An 8549-nucleotide genomic window follows, 5' to 3' on the forward strand; every position below is an offset into this window, starting at 1 on the left:
CTATTCATTACATTCTTGGTAAAACAACAGGTGTTGACTAACAGTGAAATGCTTACTTACGGGCCCTTCCCAACAATGCAGAGAGAAAGACAATAGAGAAATAATAGACAAGTAAAACACGTAATAATAAATACACAATGAGTAACGATAACTTGGCTATCGCTGTGGTAGATATGTACATAGAGGTGGGGCTAAAGTGACTAGGCAACAAGATAGATATAATAAACAGTAACAGCAGCTGTGTATGTGATGAGTCTGAGTTTGTGCAAAAAGGGTCAATGCAGATAGTCCGGGTAGCTATTGGTTAACTATTTAACTAACCATTTATGATGAATTGGGGGTAGAAGCTGTTCCGGGTCCTGTTGGTTCCAGACTTGGTGCATCGGTACCGCTTGCCGTGCAGTAGCAGAGAGAACAGTCTATGACTTGGGTGGCTGGAGTCTTTTGCAATTTTTAGGGCTTTCTTCTGACACCACTTGATATAGAGGTCCTGGATGGCAGAGTTCGTCCCCAGTGATGTACTAGACAGTACGCACTACTCTCTGTGGCTCCTTAGGGTGGGATGTCAAGCAGTTGCCATACCAAGCGGTGATGCAGCCAGTCAAGATGCTCTCAGTTGTGCAGCTGTGGAGCTTTTTAAGGATCTGAGGGCCCATGCCAAATCTTTTCAGCCTCCTCAGGGGGAAGAGGAGTCGTCGTACCCTCTTCATGACTGTGTTGGTGTGTGTGGACCAAGATAGATCCTTAGTAATGTGGACACTGAGAAACTTGAAGCTCTCGACCCTCTCCACTGCAGCCCTGTCAATGTGAATCAGCCCTATGTTTCTGACTTCCTCCCTATAGGCTGTCTCATCGTCGTCGGTGACCTCTGTCATGTCGTCAAGCAAACTTAATGATGGTGTTGGAGTTCTCAAATCAAATCAAAGTTTATTTGTCACGTGCGCCGAATACAACAGGTGCAGACCTTACAGTGAAATGCTTACTTACAGGCTCTAACCAATGGTGCGGGGGAAAAAATGTGTGTGTGTGTGTGTGTGTGTGTGTGTGGTGTAGGTAAGTAAAGAATTAAAACAACAGTAAAAAGGCATGGCCCCTCTGACGTAAATGAACAAGGAGTGCAGGAGGGGTCTAAGCGCGTACCCCTGATGGGCCCTGTGTTGAAGGTCAGTGTGGTGGATGTGTTGTTAACTACCCTCACCACCTGGGGGCAGCCCATCAGGAAGTCCAGGATCCAGTTGCAGAGGGAGGTGTTTAGTCCCAGGGTCCTTATTGATGAGCTTAGTGATGAGCTTTGAGGGCACTATGGTGTTGAATACTGAGCTGTAGTCAATGAATAGCATTCTCACATAGGTGTTAAGTGCAATAGAGATTGCGCCATTTGTGGATCTGTTGGGGCGGTATGTAAATTGAAGTGGGTCCAGGGTGTCTGGGATAATGGTGAAGATGTAAACCATGACCAGCCTTTCAAAGCATTGCATGGCTACAGATGTGAGTGCTATAGGGCGGTAGTCATTTAGACAGGTTATTTTGGCGTTCTTGGGCATAGGGACTATGGTGATCTGCTTGAAATGTGTAGGTATTACAGACTAAGTCAGGGAGAGGTTGAAAATGCCATTGAAGACAGTTGCCAGCTGGTCTGTCTGTCTGTCTGTCTGGTCTTCATCTTCTGTCCTCATTGGGGCCGAAAAGTCCCCAAAAGTAAATCAAGGAAAATTCTCCCTCGTGGACAAAGGCTATTTTAAGCCCAGGGGTCAGGTTTAGAGTGAGGATTAGGGAAAGGTGGATAGATATTCAAGTGTACAACTGAATGCCTTCAACCTAAATGTGCCTTCCGCATTTAACCCTCTGAATCAGAGAGGTGTGGGGGTCTGCCATAATCAGCATCCACATTTTCGAGCGCCCGGGGAACAGTGGGTTAACTGCCTTGCTCAGGGGAACAGTGGGTTAACTGCCTTGCTCAGGGGAACAGTGGGTTAACTGCCTTGCTCAGGGGAACAGTGGGTTAACTGCCTTGCTCAGGGGAACAGTGGGTTAACTGCCTTGCTCAGGGGCAAAACTGACATATTTTTACCTTGTCAGTTAGGGTTAGGAGTTAGGTTTAAGGGTTAGGTTTAGGGTAAAGGGTTACGGGGTAAGGTTAGGATTACAGACACACTCATGATCTCACAGCTGGTGAGGATGATTTAGGAGGTGGAGATTAAACACGCCTAGGAAGTCTGATGTTTGTTCTTTTCAAAAGCAGCCACACACACACACACACAACCACACATACAATCACACACACACACACACACACACACACACACACACACACACACACACACACACACACACACACACACACACACACACACACACACACACACACACAACCACACATACAACCACACACACACACACACACACAACCACACACACACAACCACACACACACATACAACCACACACACAACCACACACACACAACCACACACACAACCACACACACACAACCACACACACAACCACACACACAACCACACATACAACCACACACACACAACCACACACACACACATACAACCACACACAACCACACATACACAACCAAACACACAACTACACACACATACACACAACCACACACACACACACACACACACATACATACACACATACAACCACACACACACAACCACACACACACATACATACAACCACACACACACACACATACATACAACCACACACACACACACACACACACATACACACATACAACCACACACACACAACCACACACACACATACACACAACCACACACACACACACAAACAACCACACACACACACACACACACACACACACACACACACACACACACACACACACACACACACACACACACACACACATACAACCACACATCCACACAACCACACACACACACAACCACACACACACAACCACACACACATACACACAACCACACACACACACACACACACACACACACACACACACACACACACACACACACACACACACACACACACACCCCGCCAGCTGTCACATCCTCCCCTCTAATCTCTCTGGGCTTTGAATCCGTGAATCATAAAAGCCACTTCTGGAAAAACAAGACAAATTGGATGTCAAGTGTGAAAAGGACGCTCTTTTTGTACCATTTCCAACAGCCCCTCTCTGTCTTACAAACAGTAACCTTCATAAATGCTTTAATTACTTATTCTACAGTACTATTCTACCGTACAGTGGAGGCTGGTGACATGAAAAATGTAGGAGGATGGGAGATCCACGGTATAGGCGCAGAACGCACAGAGATGACAAAGTCTGTTTCAAAAACCATCAAAGACAAATTATTTTAACCTAAAGCATATAATAAAGACATTTATAGTACAATATTATGGGGAATGGGAATGAGAGGGCTACTTACACTGTGTTGGGAGGGACCACAGCAGCGATTGAATGAGGGTATGAAGCATGAGTTGAGCTGTTCAGAGGCTTGACTTCAGGACAGGATTTGACTGGGAATACAAAAAACAATAACACAACACACTACACAGTTAGCTCTTTTGTCTAAGATTGAGTTAGTCCAAGCAAGGAGTAAAATCATTGATGTGTAACAATGTGATTGTTTTGCTGTATGTGATTGACACTACATACAGTAATGAGAGAAACTTGATAGGGGGACTCACAGTGCTTGGAGGGGAAACATTCAATGTGCCAGTGGATGAGTGGGCACATAAGACGTGGCTTCAGTTCATGTCAGGAGAGAGTTGCCAATGGTAGTGGAGTGGTCATCACCTCTTAGTCAGGGAACAGGAGGGGACTTAGCTGTAGATACAAATAGCAGATACATTACAGCTGCACCATCGTAGGTTTGAACAACACATCAAACCTACATCTCGAAATTCACAAAGTCAAAACTCGCCCACTTTGACATGTCAAAAGATAAAGGATGGTGCCGACAGAGACAGTCACCTCGCTTCAAGTCCTTAGGAAACTATTCAGTATTTCAATTTTTTATTATGGATTATTTCATACATTGTTAGTCCAGAAGATTTTAAGTGTAATTACATGCAGTCGGGAAGAACTATTGGCTATAAGAACAACTTCCATTTACCAATGTTACGACCAGGAATAGGACTTTCTCGAAGCAGATCCTTGTTTGAACACCACCCAGGACATTGGATCTAATCCCAGAGGCCGACCTAAAACAACAATGCCACAGAAGAGGTTGACGGAGCGGCCTCCTGGTCAAACTTCGAAGGCGTGCACACCACCCATAGCTTCCGAGTATATTACTCGCCAATGTCCAGTCTCTAGACAACAAGGTAGACGAAATTAGGGCAAGGGTTGCCTTCCAGAGAGACATTAGAGATGGTAACATTCTCTGTTTGACAGAAATATGGCTCTCTCGGGATACGTTGTCGGAGTCGGTACAGCCACCGGGTTTCTTCATGCAATGCGCCGACAGAAATAAACATCTCTCAGGGAAGTTGAAGGTGTATGCTTCAAGATTAATGACTCATGGTGTATTCATAACAACATACAGGAACTCAAGTGTTTTTATTCATCTAACCTAGAATTCCGTACAATCAAATGCCCACCATATTATCTCCCAAGAGAATTCTCAGTTATCGTCACAGCTGTATATATCCCCCCTCAAGCAGATACCACGATGGCCCTCAAGGAACTTCTCTGGACTCTATGTAAACTGGAAACCATATATCCTTAGGCTGCATTTATTGTAGCTGGGGATTTTAACAAAGAACAATTGAGAACAAGGCTACCTAAATTCTATCAGCACATTGATTGTAGCACTCTCACAGACAGTACACTGGACCACTGCTACTATAATGTCCGTGATGCATACAAGACCCTCCCACGCCGTCCCTTCGGCAAATCCGACCACGACTCTATTTGTTCCTACGGTCCTATAGGCTGAAACTCAAACAGGACGTACCTGTGACAAGAACCATTCAATGCTGGTCTGACCAATCGGAAGACACACTTCAAGATTGTTTTGATCACGCGGACTGGGAAATGTTCCAGGCAGCCTCAGAGAATAACATTGATTTATATGCTGATTCAGTGAGTGAGTTAATAAGGAAGTGCATTGGAGATGTTGAGCCCACTGTAACTATTAAAACCTATTCTAACCAGAAACCGTGGATAGATGGCGACATTTGCACAAAACTGAAAGCGCGAACCACCGTATTTAACCATGGAAATATGACTGGGAATATGGCCAAATATAAACAGTGTAGTTATTCCCTCTGCAAGGCAATCAAACAATCAAAATGTTGGTAAAGGGACAAAGTGGAGTCGCAATTCAATGGCTCAGACACTAGACGTATGTGGCAGGGTCTACAATCACGGACTACAAAACGAAAACCAGCCACGTCACGGACACCGACGTCTTGCTTCCAGACAAACTAAACACCTTATTTGCCCGCTTTGAGGATAATACAGCACCACTGATGCGACCCGCTACCAAGGACTGCGGGCAACCTCTCTCCTTCTCCGTGGCCAACGTGAGTAAGACATTTTAACGTGTTAACCCTCGCAAGGCTGCTGGCCCAGACGGCATCCCTAGCCGCGTCCTCAGAGCATGTGCAGACCAGCTGGCTGGTGTGCTTACGGACATATTTAATCTCTTCCTATCCCAGTCTGCTCTCCCCACATGCTTCAAGATGGCCACCATTGTTCCTGTACCCAAGAAGGCAAAGATAACTGAACTAAATGACTACCGCCCACTCACTTCTGTCATCATTAAGTGTTTTGAGAGACTAGTTAAGGATCATATCACCTCCACCTTACCTGCCACCCTAGACCCACTTCAGTTTGCATACCGCTCACAGGTCCACAGAAGCAATCACACTGCACATTGCCCTATCCCATCTGGACAAGAGGAATGCCTATGTAAGAATGCTGTTCTTTGACTATAGGTCAGCATTCAACACCATTGTACCCTCCAAGCTCATCATTAAGCTTGAGGCCCTGGGTCTCAACCCCGCCTTGTGCAATTGGGTCCAGAACTTTCTGACGGGCCGCGCCAGGTGGTGAAGGTAGGAAACAACTGAAGAAATTTGGTTTGTCACCTAAAACCCTCACAAACTTTAGCAGATGCACAACTGAGAGCCTCCTGTTAGGCTGTATCACCGCCTGGTCCGGCAACAGCATCCCCCTCAACCGCAAGGCTCTCCAGAGGGTGGTGCGTTCTGCACAGCGCATCACCAGGGGTAAACTACCTTCCCCCCAGGACACCTACAGCACCCGATGTCACAGGAAGGCCAAAAAGATCATCAAGGACAACAGCCACCCGAGCCACTACCTGTTCACCCCAATACCATCCAGAAGGCGAGGTCAGTACATCAAAGCTAGGATCGAGAGACTGAAAAACAGCTTCTATCTCAAGGCCGTAAGACTGTTAAACAGCCATCACTTACACAGAGAGGCTGCTGCCTAGATACAGACTTGAAATCATTGGCCACTTTAATAAATGGATCACTTGTCACTTTTAATAATGCCACTTTCATAATGTTTACATATCTTACATTACTCATCTCATATGTATATACTGTATTTAATACCATCTATTGCATCTTGCCTATACCACCCGGTCATCGCTCATCTCATCGCTCATATGTACATATTCTTATTCCATCCCTTTAGATTTCTGTGTATTAGGTAGTTGTTGTGGAATTGTTAGATTACATGTTAGATATTACTGGTCGGTCAGAACTAGAAGCACAAGCATCTGCTAACCATGTGTATGTGACAAATAAAATTTGATTTGATGTGAAAGTCACACAAGAAAAATTCCTGAATAAAGCCCTGATCATCCACATACCTGATGATAACTGACAACTGGTGGCAACAAAGGTCCCAGAGTGGTCAGACTGGTGGCAACATAGGTCCCAGAGTGGTCAGCCTGGTGGCAACATAGGTCCCAGAGTGGTCAGACTGGTGGCAACATAGGTCCCAGAGTGGTCAGACTGGTGGCAGGTCCCAGAGTGGTCAGACTGGTGGCAACATAGGTCCCAGAGTGGTCAGACTGGTGGCAACATAGGTCCCAGAGTGGTCAGACTGGTGGCAACATAGGTCCCAGAGTGGTCAGACTGGTGGCAACATAGGTCCCAGAGTGGTCAGACTGGTGGCAAGTCCCAGAGTGGTCAGACTGGTGGCAACATAGGTCCCAGAGTTGGGGGGCAATTTGTACCCTCTGGGGCAAGAGTTTTTCCTTATCATTTAACCCTCTTGCTGCGTTCCGGTCAAATTGGACCGATTTACAAGTTTTCTCTCTGAAAAATGTAGTTAATTTAATCTGATTGTCATAAGGTTCCATGACTTTGTCCACACAGGGCATCTGAACACACAAAATACATTTAGATGATGTTCATTACATTTTGGGTGTTTTATTTAAGTTCTGTACACCTGTGGTGTTCCCAGTCAAAATGGCCGGTCGGTAGAAATGAATAGGTGAGACTACAATTAGTGTAGAACATTGAGTTCAGGCACATGTCCATTCATCAGATGGACACACATTCTCTCTCTTTCGACCCCCACATGCATGTGTGTTTGAGCACACACACATACACACACACACACACACACACACACACACACACACACACACACACACACACACACACACACACACACACACACACACACACACACACACACACACACACACACACACACACACACACACACACACACACACACACACACACACACACACACACACACACACCAAACTCCCTTTCTTGGCTTCCATGGCAACCCCCACTGGAACCTTTCCCCAATAGAATCTTTCCTGCATGGGAACCACACCTGTTGGCGTTCTCACAATCAATCACAACATTGTTTCAATAATATATACTTTATATATTATACTTAATATACACTTTTCTTGCAGCTCTGGTATATACAACTTTTTTGAGGCCTTACAAAAAATGAACTAACATCTGTCATCACTATTATGTTGATTGATTCGTTTTGGATTGAAAACATATAGGCATCCTAGACAGCCTAATTTAGATCACATTCTCAATTTCTCCTGACACACAAATGGACTATAAATACACAACGCTACCAATTAGTTACCCTGACCAGATGGACAGGGCGCAGAGGCTGTATGCAGCTGCTCTTATTAGAAGCCTACAGTTGATCAGACTGAAAAGTTGTCTCGTTTTCATCCCATACAACATGTCAGATCTCTCATGTTTAGGTGCAGCATAGACTGCTGTAACATTTACATGTATGTCATGAGTTTCTGCTTGTGTCTGTCCGGAGTGATTATGTGTTATCATCTTTGCTAAATAAATACCGGAGGAAAGTGGAAAGCCTACTTGCGTGCGTGTGTTAAAAAATGCACTGCGTCAACCTCTCTCTTTAATCTAACTTTTAATGGATGATGCGATGGATGCTATCAAATCATTCTGAATTGATTTCGACATCCTAGAAAACACCGTTGAAAGTTCAGCAAATAAAGGCATCATAACGTGTAATTATCGCTGCAAGCTCCTAATAGTAGCCCTTG

General features: G+C 45.1%; 1 long non-coding RNA gene across 1 annotated transcript in view; it reads right to left on the minus strand.

Annotated features, from left to right (window-relative positions):
- The window catches only part of LOC116353564 (uncharacterized), a 139190-nt gene extending 135668 nt beyond the window's left edge, over positions 1-3522 (minus strand). The window contains exon 1 of the long non-coding RNA XR_004202982.1: positions 3432-3522. This is a non-coding gene — a long non-coding RNA (uncharacterized LOC116353564). The remainder of the gene's footprint in view (positions 1-3431) is intronic.
- Positions 3523-8549: the final 5027 nt, after the last annotated feature.

Source organism: Oncorhynchus kisutch, linkage group LG15 (assembly GCF_002021735.2).
Source record: "Oncorhynchus kisutch isolate 150728-3 linkage group LG15, Okis_V2, whole genome shotgun sequence".
NCBI classification, from domain to species: Eukaryota; Metazoa; Chordata; class Actinopteri; order Salmoniformes; family Salmonidae; genus Oncorhynchus; species Oncorhynchus kisutch.